The following is a 25069-nucleotide window of genomic DNA, read 5'->3' on the forward strand; positions in this document are numbered from 1 at the left end:
AAATCAAAAGAGACACCCGAATAAGGATAACCGGGATACTCCACCAACGTCAAAGGACGTCAGCCAAACATAAGGCATCGCTCAACTCAGAGAGAGAGCATCTGTGTCTACACCCCAAGGAGTCAGAAATTCCCCATGGGTACCAACTAAGCAATGCAAGTTGGGGCACAAAAACCTATGAATGACTGCACATCCCCTAGACGGATCCCTGCGTTATCCAGCCCTCAGCGGCACAAAATCAGAAAAACAAACCGTCGAAGCAGCATTGTGGACTGTGGAGACAAACTTATCTCAAAACCCTGGAGAGGGCAAACTCACCCTGGAGAGGGCAAACTCAGCTGCCCATGTTGAGAGGCAACACCCTGGAGAGGGCAAACTCACCCTGGAGAGGGCAAACTCACCCTGGAGAGGGCAAACTCAGCTACCCTGGAGAGGGCAAACTCACCCTGGAGAGGGCAAACTCAGTCACCCTGGAGAGGGCAAACTCACCCTGGAGAGGGCAAACTCACCCTGGAGAGGGCAAACTCAGCTACCCTGGAGAGGGCAAACTCACCCTAGAGAGGGCAAACTCACCCTGGAGAGGGCAAACTCACCCTGGAGAGGGCAAACTCAACTACCCTGGAGAGGGCAAACTCACCCTGGAGAGGGCAAACTCAGTCACCCTGGAGAGGGCAAACTCACCCTGGAGAGGGCAAACTCAGCCTGGAGAGGGCAAACTCAGCTACCCTGGAGAGGGCAAACTCACCCTGGAGAGGGCAAACTCACCCTGGAGAGGGCAAACTCAGCTACCCTGGAGAGGGCAAACTCACCCTGGAGAGGGCAAACTCACCCTGGAGAGGGCAAACTCAGCTACCCTGGAGAGAGGGCAAACTCAGTCACCCTGGAGAGGGCAAACTCACCCTGGAGAGGGCAAACTCACCCTGGAGAGGGCAAACTCAGCTGCCCATGTTGAGAGGCAACACCCTAGAGAGGGCAAACTCACCCTGGAGAGGGCAAACTCACCCTGGAGAGGGCAAACTCAGCTGCCCATGTTGAGAGGCAACACCCTGGAGAGGGCAAACTCACCCTGGAGAGGGCAAACTCACCCTGGAGAGGGCAAACTCACCCTGGAGAGGGCAAGACTCACGCCACCAAAGTGATCAGAAGCACTGAGGTATGCACAAGCCTGGAGAGGCGACGACTAATACTCACCCTGGAGAGGGCAAACTCACCCTGGAGAGGGCAAACTCACCCTGGAGAGGGCAAGACTCACGCTACCAAAGTAACTAGAAGCGCGGAGGTATGCACGAGCCTGGAGAGGCGACGACTAATACTCACCCTGGAGAGGGCAAACTCAACCTGGAGAGGCTACTCAACAATTTTCCCACCTGAAGACACTACAAGTCGGAAGGATGGCTTATTCCCCGGACAATTGGGTCAACTCCTTTACTTATCAAACGGTACACCAAAAGGCCGTTTGACTAAGTAAAGGGGGGGGCAGCTGTAGACCCCTAAAATTGTCCGGGTCGGAAATAAGACTCGAAGACTCTCAGAGATCAAAGGAAAGTCAGCCAGAAGGACTCCCAAAAGACCATAGGATGACTATCTGTAGGTTTAGAGGTCTTAGAGTAGCCAAAAATAAGAAAGTGGGAGGTTTGGAGCTCAATACGGCCTCCTTGGAGTTCAGTACGGCCGTACTGCACATTTTGTACTACAATACGGCCGTACTGAAACCAATACGGCCGTATTGAAGTTTCTGTATTTCAATACGGCCGTACTGAATTCAATACGGCCGTATTGAAGTACAAAAACTCAATACGGGCCGTATTGAACCCAGGGGCCATACTGCGCCTCATCCCTATAAATAGGACGTCATTTGGACGTCATTCCACACTTTCACACTGAGTTTTGTAGACCCCTAAAATTGTCCGGGTCGGAAATAAAGCTAGAAGGCTCTCAAAGACTGAAGGAAGATCAGCCAGAAGGACTCCTGGAAGGCCCTAGGAGGGTTCTCTGTAGGTCTAGAGGTCTTAGGATAGTAAAATTAAGAAAAGTGGGAGGAATGAAGCTCAATACGGCCTCCCAGAGGTTCACTACGGCCGTATTGAGTATTTTGAACTGCAATACGGCCGCGGCGAACTCAGTACGCCCGTATTGAAGTCTTTGAACTTCAATACGGCCGTACTGAATTCAATACGGCCGTATTGAAGTTCAAAAACTTCAATACGCCCGTATTGACCCCAGGGGCCGTACTGCGCCTCATTCCTATAAATATGACGTCAATTTGACGTCATTGGACACTTTTCCACTGAGTTTTGACTCCCTCCTTGAGTATTCTGGGGTTTTTGAGCAGTGTTCTGCCCTAGAAATCTCTCTGGGAGTCGATCCGACGAAGTTCTGGAATTCCGAGCATTTAGCTTGGAGATTCGAACTTAGTCGAAGGGAAATCCTCCGGATTTCCATAGTCAAAAATTATTTTTAGGAAGGAGTGAGCGGGCTTGTAGAGCGAGGGAACGCCAAAAAGCTTCCCAGTTTTACTTGATATATAAAAAGCACGCTTCAAGAGGTTTCTTTTCTAAAAATCCCTTCTTTTACTGCTTTCTGTGTGCATTTAAAATTGTCATCATGTAGATATTTAAAGTATAATCGCTTATAATAAATAGGGGTAATTTAGTAATTTTACACTGTTATTTTAGAAATAATCTGTCATAGGGAACCCGAAAGGGGCGCTGTGGGGTGCTAACACCTTCCCCACGCGTAACTGACTCCCTTACCCGACTCTGGTTGTAATGGCCGAAGTCGATTTTTGAATCGATTGCCTTAAACTTCTTTTTTCCAATGTTTTGAGTAAAACATTGGTGGCGACTCCATGAACCCTACCTTTTTATGAAAACCGCTAATCCATGGAGGGTCCCGCTTGGGATTAACATGGATTGGTGAGCCTTTTAATAAAATTGCTCGTTTGACAAGGTCTCAGTTTGAGAATAAGTCATTCTAGCAATCCATATTTTTAAACAAATAAACGAGTCCAACCATCCCTCGCGAATGCCGAAAGCCCCGTTTCGGGCCGGGTGGCGACAGATGGCGACTTCACTGGGGAAGCTTCGAGAGTCAGTCCCATTTAGTGACAGATTGTTTTTAACAAATAATAGTTAAAAATTACTTCGTTACCCCTTGCTTGTATGATAACATGATTTATTATATGGCTTTAAATAACTGTTGTATGTTTAAATTCCGCAATTGTTTGAAATACAAACTGTACACAAACCTTTGCACACAACAGTTCCCTCTATACCCGGGGGCATGAGTGATTAACCATAGGGAGTGGATGTTAGTACGGCCAGTTGTCGAATGGGTCTATAGGTGCCCGTAGACCGTTGTCGGAAAACATCACTCAAGGTGATAACCATGAACTTGAGTCCGACGGTGCGTTGGAGCTTTCCATCGACCTACGATGAGAGGAATTGGGTCCCTATAATGGGGGCACCTTGGGGGCCTCAGACCGGTGAGAACAGTTAGATCCACCTTGAATATGCACTTTTCTGCAGGATACCCCTACCTCGTGATTCGCTCGTGACTGTTCGTGGATGAGTGAATTGTTTGTGCATTGTTTATGTGAAATTGTTTGAGCATACATTGCATTTCTTTAAACATACAACATTCCTATTCTTTTAAAATAAAAATAAATAGGAATAAGAATCTTCCATTGCATGGTGTTAACATCTACCTTCATCACATTCATGTAGGTAGTTTCCCTTTTCACCCAAAAAAATACAAAAAACAAAATACCCAAAAAAAGGAAAAAAGGGTTATTTATCCAAACCAAGCAATATCATGCATCATCTTAGGGACATCCTAAAAACATGATAATGCTTAGTTGAATAAACACAATGCATGCATATTCATCGTCATCATCTCATATCATGCATATAGATCATGGAGGGATCTAGGAGTCATTCATTTCATACATCCCTCCCAATAAATCATTAATAAACATTAATAAAAAGAAAGAAATAATCGATGCGTATGTTCAAGATGGATCGCACGCCATTTGTTATTAAGTGTAAGCCAACAACCGCGCCAAGCGAGCGCACACCAACTCCGTTGTTGGCAATCAAGACGAATAAAGGGGAAGGTCCAACACCATTAAGGATCATTGCTCCAAGGCCTTTTCCCTACGAATCAAATAAGGCTGTGCCGTGGATATACGACATCCATTCTTCTGCCGACAGCGATATTTCCAACATCGCTGGACTTGGGGGCATGACTAGGAGTGGCAGGATCTACACTCCCGAAGATCTTCACGATAAAGCTCCCAAGAATAAAGGAAAAGAAAAGGAGAAAACCGAGGAAAAAGAATCCGAGGAGGAGACTGATGAGCTGTTAAAGTTTATCCGACAAAGCGAGTACTCCATCATGGATCAACTTCATAAGACGCCAGCAAAGATTACTCTGTTGTCGTTGATCCTATGCTCCGAACCGCATCGACAAGCTCTGTTGAAAGTCTTGAACGAGGCATATGTGTCGCATACCATCTCCCAAGACAAGTTTGAGGGGATTGTTAGTCACATCACGGCTAATGATCACCTCACTTTCACCGATGAAGAGATCCCCGCCGAGGGATCAAATCACAACAAGCCCTTGCACATCTCTGTAAAGTGCAAGGAGTATCACATCGCTAAAGTCTTGGTAGACAACGGATCTTCCTTGAATGTGATGCCCAAAAGAACGCTTGATCAAGTGTCAATCAAGGGAGTCCAAATGCGCCCGAGCAACATGATCGTTCGAGCCTTCGACGGTTCTAAAAGAGAAGTGGTGGGAGAGATCAATCTTCCAATCCAAATTGGACCCACTATCTTTAATGTCGAATTCCAAGTGATGGACATTACTCCGGCATACAGCTGTCTCCTTGGCCGACCTTGGATTCATGATGCGAAAGCTGTACCCTCTACGCTCCACCAGAAAGTCAAGTTCATAGTGGGTGACAAACTGGTGACTGTACAAGCTGAAGATAACATACTCATCAGCAAGCCATCCAACATACCTTATGTGGATGCAGCAGAGGAAGCTTTAGAAACCGCCTTCCAAGCATTGGAAATCGCCAATGTTGAAACGTTTCCCCGAGAAATGAAGAAGGTAGCCTCCATGCTCACCAAGAATGGATACTTAAGAATGAATGCACATCCCCTAGACGGATCCCTGCGTTATCCAGCCCTCAGTGGCACAAAATCAGAAAAACCGTCGAAGCAGCATTGTGGACTGTGGAGACAAACTATACTCAACTACCTCATTTTGAGAGGCAAAGTCTGGAGAGACGATACTCAAACGAAGTCTGGAGAGACGGTACTCAAACGAAGTCTGGAGAGACAGTACTCAAACGAAGTCTGGAGAGACAGTACTCAAACGAAGTCTGGAGAGACAGTACTCAAACGAAGTCTGGAGAGACGGTACTCAAACAAAGTCTGGAGAGACGGTACTCAAAGAAAGTCTGGAGAGACGGTACTCAAAGAAAGTCTGGAGAGACGGTACTCAAAGTCTGGAGAGACAGTACTCAAACGAAGTCTGGAGAGACGGTACTCAAACAAGGTCTGGAGAGACGGTACTCAAACGAAGTCTGGAGAGACAGTACTCAAACGAAGTCTGGAGAGACAGTACTCAAACGAAGTCTGGAGAGACGGTACTCAAACGAAGTCTGGAGAGACGGTACTCAAACGAAGTCTGGAGAGACTGTACTCAAACGAAGTCTGGAGAGACAGTACTCAAACGAAGTCTGGAGAGACGGTACTCAAACGAAGTCTGGAGAGACGGTACTCAAACGAAGTCTGGAGAGACTGTACTCAAACGAAGTCTGGAGAGACGGTACTCAAACGAGGTCTGGAGAGACGGTACTCAAACAAGGTCTGGAGAGACGGTACTCAAACAAAGTCTGGAGAGACGGTACTCAAACAAAGTCTGGAGAGACGGTACTCAAAGAAAGTCTGGAGAGACGGTACTCAAAGAAAGTCTGGAGAGACGGTACTCAAAGTCTGGAGAGACGGTACTCAAGGTCTGGAGAGACGGTACTCAAGGTCTGGAGAGACAGTACTCAAGGTCTGGAGAGACAGTACTCAAAGTCTGGAGAGACGGTACTCAAGGTCTGGAGAGACAGTACTCAACCATCAGCGTCGTCAGAGACACGTCGATGTTCAACTTCCGGCTCGGGCGTCGAGTGAAGTTGACCCTGGAAAGGGTAAACTCAGCTACCGAGGATGTCAGAAGCGCCGAGGTATGCACTCACCTGGAGAGGCTACTCAACAATTTTCCACCGGAAGACATTACAAGTCAGAAGGTAGGCACATCACCCGGACAATTGGGTCAACTCCTTTACTTGTCAGCCGGTACACCAAAAGGTCGTCCGACTAAGTAAAGGGGGGGGCAGCTGTAGACCCCTAAAATTGTCCGGGTCAGAAATAAAGCTAGAAGGCTCTCAAAGACTGAAGGAAGATCAGCCAGAAGGACTCCAGGAAGGCCCTAGGAGGGTTCTCTGTAGGTCTAGAGGTCTTAGGATAGCAAAAATAAGAAAAGTGGGAGGAATGAAGCTCAATACGGCCTCCCAGAGGTTCACTACGGCCGTATTGAGTATTTTGAACTGCAATACGGCCGCGGCGAACTCAGTACGCCCGTATTGAAGTCTTTGAACTTCAATACGGCCGTACTGAATTCAATACGGCCGTATTGAAGTTCAAAAACTTCAATACGCCCGTATTGACCCCAGGGGCCGTACTGCGCCTCATTCCTATAAATATGACGTCAATTTGACGTCATTGGACACTTTTCCACTGAGTTTTGACTCCCTCCTTGAGTATTCTGGGGTTTTTGAGCAGTGTTCTGCCCTAGAAATCTCTCTGGGAGTCGATCCGACGAAGTTCTGGAATTCCGAGCATTTAGCTTGGAGATTCGAACTTAGTCGAAGGGAAATCCTCCGGATTTCCATAGTCAAAAATTATTTTTAGGAAGGAGTGAGCGGGCTTGTAGAGCGAGGGAACGCCAAAAAGCTTCCCAGTTTTACTTGATATATAAAAAGCACGCTTCAAGAGGTTTCTTTTCTAAAAATCCCTTCTTTTACTGCTTTCTGTGTGCATTTAAAATTGTCATCATGTAGATATTTAAAGTATAATCGCTTATAATAAATAAGGGTAATTTAGTAATTTTACACTGTTATTTTAGAAATAATCTGTCATAGGGAACCCGAAAGGGGCGCTGTGGGGTGCTAACACCTTCCCCACGCGTAACCGACTCCCTTACCCGACTCTGGTTGTAATGGCCGAAGTCGATTTTTGAATCGATTGCCTTAAACTTCTTTTTCCAATGTTTTGAGTAAAACATTGGTGGCGACTCCATGAACCCTACCTTTTTATGAAAACCGCTAATCCATGGAGGGTCCCGCTTGGGATTAACATGGATTGGTGAGCCTTTTAATAAAATTGCTCGTTTGACAAGGTCTCAGTTTGAGAATAAGTCATTCTAGCAATCCATATTTTTAAACAAATAAACGAGTCCAACCATCCCTCGCGAATGCCGAAAGCCCCGTTTCGGGCCGGTGGCGACAAGTTTTAACCCTCTTCTTGAGTATTCTGGGTTTTTTTGAGCAGTGCTCTGCCTAGAAATCACTCGGAGAGTTGATCCGACAAAGTTCTCGAGTTCTGAGCTTTTTGCTTGAGTCTCGAACTGAGTCGAAGGGAAATCCTCCGGATTTCCATAGTTAAAATTTTCTAGGAGGGAGCGAGCGGGCTTGTAGAGCGAGGGAACGCCAAAAAGCTTCCCAATTTTCCTTGAATATAAAAGCACGCTTCAAAGGTTTCTTCTTAAGACCTTCCTTTTACTGCTTTCTGTGTGTATATTTAACTGTCATCATGTAGATAGTTAAGTTATAATTGTTTAGAATAAATAGGGGTAATTTAGTAATTTCGCACTATTATTTTTAGAAATAATCTGTCATAGGGAACCCGAAAGGGGCGCTGTGGGGTGCTAACACCTTCCCCACGCGTAATCGACTCCCTTACCCGACTCTGGTTGTCATGGCCGAAGTCGATTTTTGAATTGATTGCCTTAAACTTCTTTTTCCAATGTTTTGAGTAAAACATTGGTGGCGACTCCAAGAACCTTAATTTTTGTGAAAACCACTAATCCATAGAGGGTCCCGCTTGGGATTAACATGGATTGGTGAGCCTTTTAATAAAATTGCTCGTTTGACAAGGTCTCAGTTTGAGAATAAGTCATTCTAGCAATCCATATTTTTAAACAAATAAAAGAGTCCAACCATCCATCGCGAATGCCGAAAGCCCGTTTCGGGCCGGTGGCGACAGGGGGGAGAGAGAGAAAGAGAGAAATTTCGTGCTCTAGGGAGTCTGGATGAAATTTTTGGGTCGCCTGGAGAACTGTGCCCGAGGCTTCAATTTATAGGCATCAGATGTGGGCCGGAACGGCCCGTTCTGGATTCGGAACGGCCCGTTTTGGATCTGAACGTTATGTTCAAATTCAGCCCCCTGGAACAGCCCGTTCTGAAAATGGAACGGCCTGTTCCAGTATTGGAATGGCCCGTTCCGGTATTGGAACGGCCTGTTCCGGTATTGGAACGGCCCGTTCCAGTATTGGAATGGCCCGTTCCGGTATTGGAACGACCCGTTCCGGTATTGCTTATTTAGGTGTTTTAGCCACGTTGGAACGGCCCGTTCTGATATTGGAACGGCCCGTTCCGAGGTTTGGAATGGCTCGTTCTGATTCTGGAACAACCCATTCCAGGCTACTAAAACAACCTTTTTTTGACGTTTAGGCCTTCTGATATCCTGTCTTGTTATTTGCCTGCTTCGGCAGCTCCTTTCCTTCATGTTGTAGGTCCATTTTCTTGTTAGTGTGCCCTCTGGACGACATTGGGAGTCTACAAGCCAATGGACTCTGTCGATTGGCAGGTGACAGATCCCATTTTTCTACTCCAAAAGCATATATAATAATGCCAATTCTGATGCCTGGATCAACAGTTATGGCAGTTCAAAGTTTTCACAGACCAAAGTGATGAAAAAAATTGAAAATTAGAATTGGCTTAAAATTTGCGAGCAACACCCTGAAATGATGAAAAGACAACACACCAAATTCTAGAGCAAAATTCAAAGGATAGCTATATAAACCACTAAAAGAAAGTTTAGAAAAATAAGGCGATAGAGAAATAGAAAATGGCCTCTTTTTGAAAATCCGAGCGTGGCCAAAGCACTCTGTCAATTGGCAGGTGATAGATCCCATTTTCCTACCCGAAAAGCTTATATAATAATGCAAATTCTGATGCCTGGATCAACAGTTATGGTAGTTCAAAGTTTTCACAGACCAAAGTGATGAAAAAATTTGAAAATCAGAATTGGCTTAAATTTTGTGAGCAATACCCTGAAATGATGAAAAGACAGCACACCAAATTCCAGAGCAATATTCAAAGGATAGCTATATGAACCACTAAAAGAAAGTTTAGAAAAATAAAGCGATAGAGAAATAGAAAACGGCCTCGTTTGGAAAATCCGAGCGTGGCCAATGGACTCTGTCGATTGGCAGGTGATACATCCCATTTTTCTACCCCAAAAGCATATATAATAATGCCAATTGTGACGCCTGGATCAACAGTTATGCCAGTTCAATGTTTTCACAGGCCAAAGTGATGAAAAAAATTGAAAATCAGAATTGGCTTAAATTTTGCGAGCAACACCCTGAAATGATGAAAAGAAAGCTCACCAAATTCCAGAGCAAAATTCAAAGGATAGCTATATGAACCACTAAAAGAAAGTTTAGAAAAATAAGGCTATAGAGAAATAGAAAACGGCCTCTTTTTGAAAATCTGTGCGTGGCCAATGGACTCTGTCGATTGGCAGGTGATAGATCCCATTTTTCTACCCCAAAAGCATATATATTAATGCCAATTCTGACGCCTGGATCAACAGTTATGGCAATTTAAAGTTTTCACAGACCAAATGAAAAAATTTGAAAATCAGAATTGGCTTAAATTTTGTGAGCAACACCCTGAAATGATGAAAAGACAGCACACCAAATTCCAGAGCAAAATTCAAAGGATAGCTATATGAACCACTAAAACAAAGTTTAGAAAAATAAGGCGATATAGAAATAGAAAACAACCTCTTTTTAAAAATCCGAGCGTGGCCAATGCACTCTGTCAATTGGCAGGTTGATAGATCCCATTTTTCTATCCCAAAAACATATATAATAATGCCAATTCTGACGCCTGGATCAACAGTTATGGCAGTTCAAAGTTTTCACAGACCAAAGTGATGAAAAAATTTGAAAATCAGAATTGGCTTAAATTTTGCGAGCAACACCATGAAATGATGAAAAGACAGCACACCAAATTCCAGAGCAAAATTCAAAGGATAGATATATGAACCACTAAAAGAAACTTTAGAAAAATAAGGCGATAGAGAAATAGAAAATGGCCTCTTTTTGAAAATCCGGGCGTGGCCAATGGACTCTATCGATTGGCAGGTGATAGATCCCATTTTTCTACCCCAAAAGCATATATAATAATGCCAATTCTAACGCCTGGATCAACAGTTGTGGCAGTTCAAAGTTTTCACAGACCAAAGTGATGAAAAAATTTGAAAATCAGAATTGGCTTAAATTTTGAGAGCAACACCCTGAAATGATGAAAAGACAGCACACCAAATTCCAGAGCAAAATTCATAGGATAGCTATATGAACCACTAAAAGAAAGTTTAGAAAAATAAGGCGATAGAGAAATTGAAAACGACCTCTTTTTAAAAATCCGAGCATGGCCAATGGACTCTGTCGATTGGCACTTGATAGATCCCATTTATCTACCCCAAAAGCATATATAATAATGCCAATTCTGATGCCTGGATCAACAGTTAGGGCAGTTCAAAGTTTTCACAGACCAAAGTGATGACAAAATTTGAAAATCAGAATTGGCTTAAATTTTGCGAGCAACACCCTGAAATGATGAAAAGACAGCACACCAAATTCCAGAGAAAAATTCAAAGGATAGCTATATGAACCACTAAAAGAAAGTTTAGAAAAATAAGGCGATAGAGAAATAGAAAACAACCTCTTTTTAAAAATCCTAGCGTGGCCAATGGACTCTATCGGTTGGCAGGTGATAGATCCCATTTTTCTACCCCAAAATCATATATAATAATGCTAATTCTGACGCCTGGATCAACAGTTATGGCAGTTCAAAGTTTTCATAGACCAAAGTGATGAAAAAATTTGAAAATCAGAATTGGCTTAAATTTTGTGAGCAACACCCTGAAATGTTGAAAAGACAGCACACCAAATTCCACAGCAAAATTCAAAGAAAAGCTATATGAACAACTAAAAGGAAGTTTATAAAAATAAGGCGATAGAAAAATAGAAAACGACCTCTTTTCGAAAATCTGAGCATGGTCAATGGACTCAATTGATTGGCAGGTGATAGATCCCATTTTTCTACCCCAAAAGCATATATTATAATGCCAATTCTGACGCCTGGATCAACAGTTATGGCAGTTCAAAGTTTTCACAGACCAAAGTGATGAAAAAATTTGAAAATCAGAATTGGCTGAAATTTTGTGAGCAACACCCTGAAATAATGAAAAGACAGCACATTAAATTCCAGAGCAGAATTCAAAGGATAGCTATATGAACCACTAAAAGAAAGTTTAGAAAAATAAGGCAATAGAGAAATAGAAAATGACCTCTAATTGAAAATCCTAGCTGTCGCCACCGGCCAGAAACGGGCTTTCGGCATTCGCGATGGATGGTTGGACTCTGTTATTTGTTTGAAAATATGGATTGCTAGAATGACTTATTCTCAAACTGAGACCTTGTCAGACGAGCAATTTTATTAAAAGGCTCACCAATCCATGTTAATCCCAAGCGGGACCCTCCATAGATTAGCGGTTTTCATAAAAAGGAAGGGTTCATGGAGTCGCCACCAATGTTTTACTCAAAACATTGGAAAAAGAAGTTTAAGGCAATCGATTCAAAAATCGACTTCGGCCATTACAACCAGAGTCGGGTAAGGGAGTCGGTTACGCGTGGGGAAGGTGTTAGCACCCCACAGCGCCCCTTTCGGGTTCTCTATGACAGATTATTTAAAAATAATAGTGCAAAATTACTAAATTACCCCTATTTATTCTAAGCAATTATAAATTAACTATCTACATGATGACAGTTTAAATATGTACACACAGAAAGCGGTAAAAGAAGGGACTTTAAAGAGATAAACCTTTGAAGCGTGCTTTCTTATATATCTTGACAGAAATTGGGAAGCGTTTTGGCGTTCCCTCCCTCTACAAGACCGCTCGCTCCCTCCTATAAAATTTTAACTATGGAAATCTGGAGGATTTCCCTTCGACTAGGTTCGAGACTCAAGCAAATGGCTCGTGACTCAAGAACTTCGTCGGATCAACTCTCTGAGTGATTTCTAGGCAGAGCACTGCTCAAAAAAACCCAGAATACTCAAGAAGAGGGTTAAAACTGTGTGTGAAAGTGTGAAATGACGTCCCATTGACGTCATATTTATAGGGAAGAGGCTCAATACGGTTTCTGGGGGTCAATACGTTCCGTATTGAAGTTTTGAACTACAATACGGCCGTATTGAATTCAATACGGCCGTATTGAAGTTCAAAAACCTCAATACGGCCGTATTGAAGTTCAGTGCAGCCGTATTGAGTTCAATGCAGCCGTATTGAACTTCAATACGGCCGTATTGTGTTCAGTGCGGCCGTATTGTAGTTTAAAATGTTCAATACGGCCGTACTGAACTCTTGGGAGGCCGTATTGGGATTCATTCCCTCCTCTTTCTTATTTTTTGCTACTCTAAGACCTCTAAACCTACAGATAATCATCCTAGGGTCTTCCAGGGTCTTCCAGGAGTCCTTCCGGCTGACTTTCCTTTAGTCTTCGAGAGTCTTCAAGCTTTATTTCCGACCCGGACAATTTTAGGGGTGTACAGCTGCCCCCCCTTTACTTAGTCGGACGGCCTTTTGGTGTACCGGCTGACAAGTAAAGGAGTTGACCCAATTGTCCGGGTGATGTGCCAACCTTCTGACTTGTAGCGTCTTCCGGTGGAAAATTGTTGAGTAGCCTCTCCAGGTTGTTGCATACCTCGGCGCTTCTGACAACCTCGGTAGCTAAGTTTACCCTTTCCAGGGTCAACTTCACTCGACGCCCGAGCCGGAAGTTGAACACCAACGTGCCTCTGACGACGCTGATAGTTGAGTACTGTCTCTCCAGACCTTGAGTACTGTCTCTCCAGACTTTGAGTATCGTCTCTCCAGACTTTGAGTACCGTCTCTCCAGACTTTGATTGAGTACCGTCTCTCCAGACTTTCTTTGAGTACCGTCTCTCCAGACTTTGTTTGAGTACCGTCTCTCCAGACCTTGTTTGAGTATCGTCTCTCCAGACCTTGTTTGAGTACCGTCTCTCCAGACTTTGTTTGAGTACCGTCTCTCCAGACCTTGTTTGAGTACCGTCTCTCCAGACCTTGTTTGAGTACCGTCTCTCCAGACCTTGTTTGAGTACCGTCTCTCCAGACTTTGTTTGAGTACCGTCTCTCCAGACCTTGTTTGAGTACCGTCTCTCCAGACCTTGTTTGAGTACCGTCTCTCCAGACCTTGTTTGAGTACCGTCTCTCCAGACTTTGTTTGGTCTCTGACGACCTAGGCAACTGAGTTTGCCCTCTCCAGGGTCTGCGTCCGTGTCTTCTGATCACTTCGGCAATGCGAGTTTACCCTCTCCAGGGATCTGAGATGATTTTTTTTCTCCACAGTCCACTATGCTGCTTCGATGGTTTTTTTCTGATTTTGTGCCACTGAGGGCTGGATAACGCAGGGATCCGTCTAGGGGATGTGCAGTCATTCATAGGTTCTTGTGCCCCAACTTGCATTTGTATAGTTGGTACCCATGGGGAATTTCTGACTCCTTGGGGTGTAGACACAGATGCTCTTCTTGAATTGAGCGATGCCTTATGTTTGGCTGACGTCCTTTGACGTTGGTGGAGTATCCCGGTTATCCTTATTCGGGTGTCTCTCTTTGATTTTCTGATTTTGTAGCCTCTATGTAGGCTATTATCCACTGAGGGTTCTGGATGTTGATTTTGATTTTGTCTCCACAGTCTACGATGCTGCTTTGACGATTGTTTTTGATTTTTGTGCCACTGAGGGCTGGATAACGCAGGGATCCGTCTAGGGGATGTGCAGTTACTCATAGGTTCTTGTGTCCCAACTTTCCTTTGCATAGTTGGTGCCCATTGAGGAATTTCTGTTTCCCTGGGGTGTAGACACGAAGATGCTCTTTCTGAGATGAGCGGTACCTTATGATTGGCTGACGTCCTTTCGATGATGGTGGAGTATCCCGGTTATCCTTATTCGGGTGACTCTTTTTGTTTTTCTGGTTTTGTCGCCTCTGTGTAGGCTGTTATCCGCTGGGGGATTTTGTCATTGATTGTGATTAGCCTCTTCTGTTAGGCAGATCATCTTGACACTTGATGTTTGGCCAAGAGCCGGATTCCACTTGGGGAATGATTATTGATCTTTTGATTTTTTTCCTTTTTGTAGGAATGCCTCTTGAGTAGGCGACTGGGGATTTGGGGATCTTATGTATCCCAGAGTATTATTTAGAAAGCCTCTTCAGGCTTAGCTTCACTCTTCGTTTGAGTTGGAAAGCTATCTTCCACTGAGGAAGTCTAAGTCCTTTGACTTGGATTTTTTGTTTGGATCATGCTTCCGTTGGGGAATTTTGCTGATCTCGCTTTGATAGCTTTCACTAGGGAATTTGGCCCGTGAGTGGAAGCTGAGATATCTCTGGGAAGTATTATTTCGGCAAGCCTCTCCAGGCTCAATTATTCTGAGAGAGTATTATTTCGGCGAGCCTCTCCAGGCTCAATTATTCTGTGGGAGTATTGTTTCGGCAAGCCTCTCCAGGCTCAGTTATTCTGCATGAGTATTGTTTTTTTGTTCAGCCCGAGAATGCGAGCTGAGACGTCTTTTGGAGAGTATTATTTCGGCAAGCCTCTCCAGGCTTAATTATTTTGTGGGAGTATTTTTTCAGCAAGCCTCTCCAGGCTCAATTATTCTGTGGGAGTATTATTTCGGCAAGCCTCTCCAGGCTCAGTTATTCTGTGGGAGTATTGTTTCGGCAAGCCTCTCCAGGCTCAGTTATTCTGCATGATGAATTGGTTTTTTTGTTCAGCCCAAGAATGCAAGCTGAGATGTCTTTTTGGAGAGTATTATTTTGGCAAGTCTCTCCAGGCTCAGTTATTCTGTATAATTTGTTGGATTTTCTATATTTTGCCTTTTTGTTGATTTTGGCTTTTTCTGTGTTTTTGCCTTTTTTGTTGATTTTGGCTTTTTCTGTGTTTTTGCCTTTTTTTTGGTTGATTTCGGCTTTTTCTGTACAGAAATGTCTCTGAGGAGTATTATTTTGGCAAGCCTCTTCAGGCTCAGTTATTCTGAGAGAGTATTATTTCGGCGAGCCTCTCCAGGCTCAATTATTCTGTGAGAGTATTATTTCGGCGAGCCTCTCCAGGCTCAGTTATTTCTGAGAGAGTATTATTTCGGCAAGCCTCTCCAGGCTCGGTTATTCTGTATGGTGAGAGAGTATTGTTTCTGCAAGCCTCTCCAGGCTTAATTATTCTGAGGAAGTATTTTTTCAGCAAGCCTCTCCAGGCTCAATTATTTTGTACAAACTGAGGAGTATTGTTTGTATCCTTGCCTTTTTTCGTTTTCGGCTTTTGTTGACTGCTGTCATACACAAGCAATTTTCTATTTTTTCTATTTTATGCGACTGCCTCATAATGAGGTCTATGAATGTGCAATTAATGTGCGTGATGCACAAAATGCAAGTTTAATTATTTAATGTTTTTTAGAAAAAATGAATGGCTCCCCCTATCCTCTTCTTCTTGGAGGAATTTTATCATCGACGTGAGGGAGGATTTCTGTTATTGCCAATACGGCCGTTATTCATTTCAGTATGCCCGTATTGAATTGAAAATTTGTTCATAACCCTAATTTTGGTACGGGCGTACTGAACATGATACGGGCGTATTGTTTTTCTGAAGTTTATATTTTTTGTTTTTTTCAATAAACAGAGAATAAGTGATCTTCCATTACACCTATCATCTGTATGCATGTATGCAGTATGATGCACCTAATTCTATTTGATTCACTTTTCAAAAGAATTAACCGATGCGTTTCTCTGTTTGGATTTTTGCCATTCCTCTAGACGGGCTGTGCGCTGCCGATTTCTGTAACCGAGGAATGATGCATGTTATATTGAGATTTGGTGTCATCAACCAAATGATTTTCCTTTCCTTTAGAAGATGTGTCAACCCTCCTATTGACTACTATATCTCCATGTTTCCACTAGATTATTCAAAAATCGTTTGGGACAAGAGAGAAAAGAAGGAAAGGATATATTTTCAAAAGTTTGTGTTTTAGAAGGGATTATTTATTTTTTGAAAAATGGATTTTGTAAGAATGGCTTGGCCAATGGTAGGCTTAAGTGTTTAGGCTTGTTTGATTAAACACTTATGAAGTTAAGCAAGTCTTGGCTATTAACATTTGTGATTTGACAACTTGGATAGCTTTTCTTGAGCCCCTTCGTTGAATTCAGTTGGTGGTACCATCATGGATTTATTCTGTTTTTCGATTGCCCTAACTTTTGCCTAAAACACCCATTTGTGGAGTTTTAGCGGGCTTTTGTTTTTGTTCATTATTTTGTAACCCTAATTTTTGCCCAGGTCACCCTTTTGTGCGATTCCTAGCGGGTCTTTTGCTCTTATTTTTGCGCAGTCCCCTTTTTTGGGTTTCCTGCCGAGCTTCTTTTATTTTTAGGATTTTTGTCCTGAATGGATTTCTTTTTATCCATGACGGCACTTATCGAGGCCAAGGAAAGGTGCTCTAAGTTGTCACACACACTTCCACATAAAAATGATGCGGGTTTATTATTATTAAGATGATTTTAACCTCATTCATGTTTATTCAAACAGGGTTAAAAATAATGTGGTTTAGAATTTTATTATAAGCAAGAAAAGAAGCAATGAAGAATGATTTTATTATAATCATAGCGGAAACATGTGTCCTTATTTCATCACTGATATGGGTCCCAATGTTGACCTCTTATATCTCTCGGCCCCGCCCCAAATTCACAGTCTCCAATTTCTCTTGACGAGTTGGAGTAGGCGAGCTTCTCGTTCTAGCAGTCTTTGCAGATCCGGAGAGATGGTCTCCTCATCACTGTCCAACTCAACCCATTCACCTTCGGATCTCGGTCAGAGCGAACAATTACAGACATAATTATTTTATTGGTTCTGTTTAGGTTTAGAATTATTAATGTTAATGAGGAAAGAGAGAAAAGAACAAAAAAGAGAGTAATGTGCGAAAAATGCCTCTTTATTGATATGTATTAAAACTGTACAAAAACCCTTATTTATATGAAAAGGTTCTCATGATCTCGGGTACTGATCATGAGTCCCTAAAAGAGAAAAATGAAGGGGCCCTATCGTGGCTTGTTCTTCTCTCTACTCCTGCTTTGGCAGAGGATTCTTGCTCACGTCGGGCGCTGTCGAATCGAAGGTGACCCACCCGGCATCAATAAGGTTTTGGACCTTGTGTTTGAGAGCTAGGCATTTCTCTGTTGAATGCCCTGGTGCCCCCGAATGGTATAAACATTTGTCTTGTGGCTTGTACCAATCGGGGTAAGGTGGGTCGATCTTCCTTGGTGGAACATGAGCTAGAAGTTTGGCTTCTACTAGCTTCGGCAGGAGATCGCTATAAGTGGTCGGAAGTTTATCAAACTTCTTCACAGGGGTGAATTGCGATCTTCCCGACTTCGAAGTGAAAGTAGCCGAGGGTATGGTTATAGCATTGACTCCTCCCTCTTTCTTCTTCCCGAAGGTCTTCTTAGCTTCATATGATTGGGAAGGCTTAGCCAGCTTCCCACTTTTGAGTCCTTGTTCCACTCTCTCCCCAATGGTGATGATGTCCGAGAAGAGTGTCGTTGTGTTCCCTATCATTTTATCGTAATAGGGACCAGTCAACGAGTTGATGAATAAGGACACCGTCTCCTTATCCGACAGCGGGGGCTCTATCTGTGCCGCCAACTCCCTCCATCGTTGGGCGTACGCCTTGAAAGATTCGTCACTTTTCTTACTCAAGGCTTGAAGATCTGACCTATCGGGTGTTAGGTCGATGTTGTATTTATAGCGCTTGAGAAAGGCGTCGGCCAACTGCCTCCATGTATGTACTAGATTTCCATCTAGCTGCATATACCAATTGAGCGCAGTATCGGCTAAGCTCTCTTGGAAGCAATGGATCAAGAGCTTTTCATTTGTGGCATATGCAGCCATTTTGCGACAGTACGTGGTGAGATGACTCTTAGGGCAAGTCGATCCCACATATTTTGGGAAATCTGGCACTTTAAATTTGGGAGGGAATTGGATGTCCCTCACCAAGCACATGTCGGCGGCATCTTTGATGTCAAAATCATGCCCCTCCATAACCCTTAGCCGATCCTCAAGAGCATGGAATTGTTCCTTTGAAACCTCGGGCTCTTTAATCATGATCCCCGCCCCAAGGGGTACAGCTCGTGGAGGTTCTTCCTCATGTTCCTCCTCCTCATGATGATGGGACTCATGGTCACTGTGGTGAGACCCATGTACATTATGGTGACGCATAAGTTCCATCATTTGCGCCATTTGTTCTTTGAGCTGTGAGAGCTCGGCTGTAAGCTTCTTATTTTGGTCCTCCAGCGCTTCCATCTTCTTGATTTTCTACGCGCGTGTGAGGACAGAGAGATGACCATTCACTTTCTAAAATGAATGTTTTATTCTAATTAGTTTATTCATGGTATGAATACGCTCTCGATGTGAGCTTGATAAGACTCCATCTTTAAGGCGCTGCCTTTTTAAGATGAAGGTTTATCACCCTCCCTAACCTATGATCTCTCCCCAACGGAGAATCTCAATAGTCATGGGTCCCTTTTACTCACATCGAGAGGGTATTGGTGATCCTAAAATGAATAATTGATGAGGATGCATGAGGTATTATTGATAATGATGCCTATGCTCCTTACTTTTATTATATTTTCACACATTGGTTTTTCCTCTCATGTCATGACATTTTCATGCATGGGGATTATTCTTTAGACCTTATCACGAGGTTATTTATTAATGCACAAACAATTGCACATAAGCATTTACACAAACAATTCACTCATCCACGAACAGTCACGAGCGAATCACGAGGTAGGGGTTTCCTGCAGAAAGGTGCATATTCAAGGTGGTTCTAACTGTTCTCACCGGTCTGAGGCCCCCAAGGTGCCCCCATTATAGGGACCCAATTCCTCTCGTCGTAAGCCGATGGAAAGCTCCAACGCACTGTCGGACTCGAGTTCATGGTTATCACCTTGAGTGATGCTTTCCGACAACGGTCTACGGGCACCTATAGACCCATTCGACAACCGGCCGTACTAACATCCACTCCCTATGGCTTACCACTCATGCCCCCGGGTATAGAGGGAACTGTTGTGTGCAAAGGTTTGTGTGCAGTTTGTATTTCAAACAATTGTGGAAAATTAAACAAACAACAGTTATTAAAGCCAAATAGATAAACATGTTATCATACACGCGAGGGGTAATGAAGTAATTTTAACTATTATTTGTTAAAAATAGTCTGTCACTAAATGGGACTGACTCTCGAGGCTTCCCTAGTAGAGTCGCCATCTGTCGCCACCGGCCCGAAACGGGCTTTCGGCATTCGCGATGGATGGTTGGACTCTTTTATTTGTTTGAAAATATGGATTGCTAGAATGACTTATTCTCAAACTGAGACCTTGTCAGACGAGCAATTTTATTAAAAGGCTCACCAATCCATGTTAATCCCAAGCGGGACCCTCCATAGATTAGCGGTTTTCATAAAAAGGAAGGGTTCATGGAGTCGCCACCAATGTTTTACTCAAAACATTGGAAAAAGAAGTTTAAGGCAATCGATTCAAAAATTGACTTCGGCCATTACAACCAGAGTCGGGTAAGGGAGTCGGTTACGCGTGGGGAAGGTGTTAGCACCCCACAGCGCCCCTTTCGGGTTCCCTATGACAAATTATTTAAAAATAATAGTGCAAAATTACTAAATTACCCCTATTTATTCTAAGCAATTATAAATTAACTATCTACATGATGACAGTTTAAATATGTACACACAGAAAGCGGTAAAAGAAGGGACTTTAAAGAGATAAACCTTTGAAGCGTGCTTTCTTATATATCTTGACAGAAATTGGGAAGCGTTTTGGCGTTCCCTCCCTCTACAAGACCGCTCGCTCCCTCCTATAAAATTTTAACTATGGAAATCCGGAGGATTTCCCTTCGACTAGGTTCGAGACTCAAGCAAATGGCTCGTGACTCAAGAACTTCGTCGGATCAACTCTCCGAGTGATTTCTAGGCAGAGCACTGCTCAAAAAAACCCAGAATACTCAAGAAGAGGGTTAAAACTGTGTGTGAAAGTGTGAAATGACGTCCCATTGACGTCATATTTATAGGGAAGAGGCTCAATACGGTTTCTGGGGGTCAATACGGTCCATATTGAAGTTTTGAACTACAATACGGCCGTATTGAATTCAATACGGCCATATTGAAGTTCAAAAACCTCAATACGGCCGTATTGAAGTTCAGTGCAGCCGTATTGAGTTCAATGCAGCCGTATTGAACTTCAATACGGCCGTATTGTGTTCAGTGCGGCCGTATTGTAGTTTAAAATGTTCAATACGGCCGTACTGAACTCTTGGGAGGCCGTATTGGGATTCATTCCCTCCTCTTTCTTATTTTTTGCTACTCTAAGACCTCTAAACCTACAGATAATCATCCTAGGGTCTTCCAGGGTCTTCTAGGAGTCCTTCCGGCTGACTTTCCTTTAGTCTTCGAGAGTCTTCAAGCTTTATTTCCGACCCGGACAATTTTAGGGGTCTACACTAGCGTCGCCAATGGACTCTGTCGATTGGCAGGTGATAGATCCCATTTTTCTACCCCAAAAGCATATATAATAATGCCAATTCTGACGCTTGGATCAACATTTATGGCAGTTCAAAGTTTTTACAGACCAAAGTGATGAAAAAATTTGAAAATCAGAATTGGCTTAAATTTTGTGAGCAACACCCTGAAATGATGAAAAGACAGCACACCAAATTCTAGAGCAAAATTCAAAGGATGGCTATATGAACCACTAAAAGAATGTTTAGAAGAACAAGGCGATAGAGAAATATAAAATGGCCTCTTTTTGAAAATCCGAGCGTGGCCAATGGACTCTGTCGATTGGCAGGTGATAGATCCCATTTTTCTACCCCAAAAGCTTATATAATAATGCCATATCTGATGCCTGGATCAACAGTTTTGGCAATTCAAAGTTTTCAAAGACCAAAGTGATGAAAAAATTTGAAAATCAGAATTGGCTTAAATTTTGTGAGCAACACCCTGAAATGTTGAAAAGACAGCACACCAAATTCCACAGCAAAATTCAAAGAATACCTTTATAAACAACTAAAAGGAAGTTTAGAAAAATAAGGTGATAGAGAAATAGAAAACGACCTCTTTTTGAAGATCCGAGCGTGCCAATGGACTCTGTCGATTGGCAGGTGATAGATCCCATTTTTCTACCCCAAAAGCATATAAAATAATGCCAATTCTGACGCCTGGATCAACAGTTATGGTAGTTCAAAGTTTTCACAGACCAAAGTGATGAAAAAATTTGAAAATCATAATTTGCTTAAATTTTGTGAGCAACACCCTGAAATGTTGAAAAGACAGCACACCAAATTCCAGAGCAAAATTCAAAGGATAGCTATATGAACCACTAAAAGAAAGTTTAGAAAAATAAGGCCACAGAGAAATAGAAAATGACCTCTTTTTGAAAATTTGAGCGTGGCCAATGGACTCTGTCGATTGGCAGGCGATAGATCCCATTTTTCTACCCCAAAAGCGTATATAATAATGCAAATTCTGACGTTTGGATCAACAGTTATGGCAGTTCAAAGTTTTCACAGACCAAAGTGATGAAAAAATTTGAAAATCAAAATTGGCTTAAATTTTGCGAGCAGCACCCAGAAATGATGAAAAGACAGCACACCAAATTCTAGAGCAAAATTCATAGGATAGCTATATGAACCACTGAAAGAAAGTTTAGAAAAATAAGGCGATAGAGAAATAGAAAACGACCTCTTTTTAAAATCTGAGCGTCGCCAATGGAATCTATCGATTGGCAGGTGATAGATCCCATTTTTATACCCCAAAAGCGTATATAATAATGCAAATTCTGACGCCTGGATCAACAGTTATGGCAGTTCAAAGTTTTCACAGACCAAAGTGATGAAAAAATTTGAAAATCATAAATGGCTTAAATTTTGCGAGCAACACCCTGAAATGATGAAAAGACAGCACACCAAATTCCAGAGCAAAATTCATAGGATAGCTATATGAACCACTAAGAGAAAGTTTAGAAAAATAATGCGATAGAGAAATAGAAAACGACCTCTTTTTAAAAATCTGAGCGTGGCCAATAGACTCTGTTGATCGGCAGGTGATAGATCCCATTTTTCTACCCCAAAAGCATATATAATAATGCCAATTTTGACGCCTAGATCAACAGTTATGGCAATTCAAAGTTTTCACAGACCAAAGTGATGAAAAAATTTGAAAATCAGAATTGGCTTCAATTTTGTGAGAAACACCCCGAAATGTTGAAAAGACAGCACACCAAATTCCACAGCAAAATTCAAAGAATAGCTATATGAACAACTAAAAGGAAGTTTAGAAAAATAAGGCGATAGAGAAATAGAAAATGACCTCTTTTTGAAAATCTGAGCATGGCCAATGGACTCTGCTGATTGGCAGGTGATAGATCCCATTTTTCTACCCCAAAAGCATATATAATAATGCCAATTCTGACGCCTGGATCAACAGTTATGGTAGTTCAAAGTTTTCACAGACCAAAGTGATTAAAAAATTTGAAAATCAGAATTGGCTTAAAATTTGTGACCAACACCCTGAAATGATGAAAAGACAGCACACCAAATTCCAGAGCAAAATTCAAAGGATAGCTATATGAACCACTAAAACAAAGTTTAGAAAAATAAGGCGATATAGAAATAGAAAACGGCCTCTTTTTAAAGATCCGAGCGTGGCCAATGGACTCTATCGGTTGGCAGGTGATAGATCCCATTTTTCTATCCCAAAAACATATATAATAATGCCAAATCTAACGCCTGGATCAACAGTTATGGCAGTTCAAAGTTTTCACAGACCAAACTGATGAAAAAATTTGAAAATCAGAATTGGCTTAAATTTTGCGAGCAACACCATGAAATGATGAAAAGACAGCACACCGAATTCCAGAGAAAAATTCAAAGGATAGCTATATGAACCACTAAAAGAAAGTTTAGAAAAATAAGGCTATAGAGAAATAGAAAACGACCTCTTTTTGAAAATCCTAGCGTGGCCAATGGACTCTATCGGTTGGCAGGTGATAGATCCCATTTTTCTACCCCAAAAGCGTATATAATAATGCTAATTCTGACGCCTGGATCAACAGTTATGGCAGTTCAAAGTTTTCACAGACCAAAGTGATAAAAAAATTTGAAAATCAGAATTGGCTTAAATTTTGTGAGCAACACCCTGAAATGTTGAAAAGACAGCACACCAAATTCCAGAGCAAAATTCATAGGATAGCTATATGAACAACTAAAAGGAAGTTTAGAAAAATAATGCGATAGAGAAATAGAAAACGACCTCTTTTTGAAAATCTGAGCATGGCCAATGGACTCTGTTGATTGGCAGGTGATAGATCCCATTTTTCTACCCCAAAAGCATATATAATAATGCCAATTCTGACGCCTGGATCAACAGTTATGGCAGTTCAAAGTTTTCACAGACCAAAGTGATGAAAAAATTTGAAAATCAGAATTGGCTGAAATTTTGTGAGCGACACCCTGAAATGATGAAAAGACAGGACATCAAATTCCAGAGCAGAATTCAAAGGATAGCTATATGAACCACTAAAAGAAAGTTTAGAAAAATAAGGCGATAGAGAAATAGAAAACGACCTCTATTTGAAAATCCGAGAGTCGCCAATGGACTCTGTCGATTGGCAGGTGATAGATCCCATTTTTCTAACCCAAAAGCATATATAATAATGGCAATTATGACGCTTGGATCAACAATTATGGCAGTTCAAAGTTTTTGCAGACCAAAGTGATGAAAAAATTTGAAAATCAGAATTGGCTTAAATTTTGTGAGCAACACCCTGAAATGATGAAAAGACAGCACACCAAATTCTAGAGCAAAATTCAAAGGATGGCTATATGAACCACTAAAAGAATGTTTAGAAGAATAAGGCGATAGGGAAATATAAAATGGCCTCTTTTTGAAAATCCGAGCGTGGCCAATGGACTCTATCGATTGGCAGGTGATAGATCCCATTTTCTACCCCAAAAGCTTATATAATAATGCCAGTTCTGACGCCTGGATCAATAGTTATGGCAGTTCAAAGTTTTCAAAGACCAAACTGATGAAAAAATTTGAAAATCAGAATTGGCTTAAATTTTGTGAGTAACACCTTCAAATGTTGAAAAGACAGCACACCAAATTCCACAACAAAATTCAAAGAATAGCTATATGAACAACTAAAAGGAAGTTTAGTAAAATAAGGCGATAGAGAAATAGAAAACGACCTCTTTTTGAAAATCCGAGCGTGCCAATGGACTCTGTCGATTGGCAGGTGATAGATCCCATTTTTCTACCCCAAAAGCATATAAAATAATGCCAATTCTGACACCTGGATCAACAGTTATGGCAGTTCAAAGTTTTGACAGACCAAAGTGATGAAAAAATTTGAAAATCATAATTGGCTTAAATTTTGTGAGCAACACCCTGAAATGAAGAAAAGACAGCATACCAAATTCCAGAGCAAAATTCAAAGGATAGCTATATGAACCACTAAAAGAAAGTTTAGAAAAATAAGGCGATAGAGAAATAGAAAACGACTTCTTTTTGAAAATCTGAGCGTGGCCAATGG

This window comes from Cajanus cajan, chromosome 10, assembly GCF_000230855.2.
Source record: "Cajanus cajan strain Asha chromosome 10, NIPB_CcT2T_4, whole genome shotgun sequence".
NCBI lineage: Eukaryota > Viridiplantae > Streptophyta > Magnoliopsida > Fabales > Fabaceae > Cajanus > Cajanus cajan.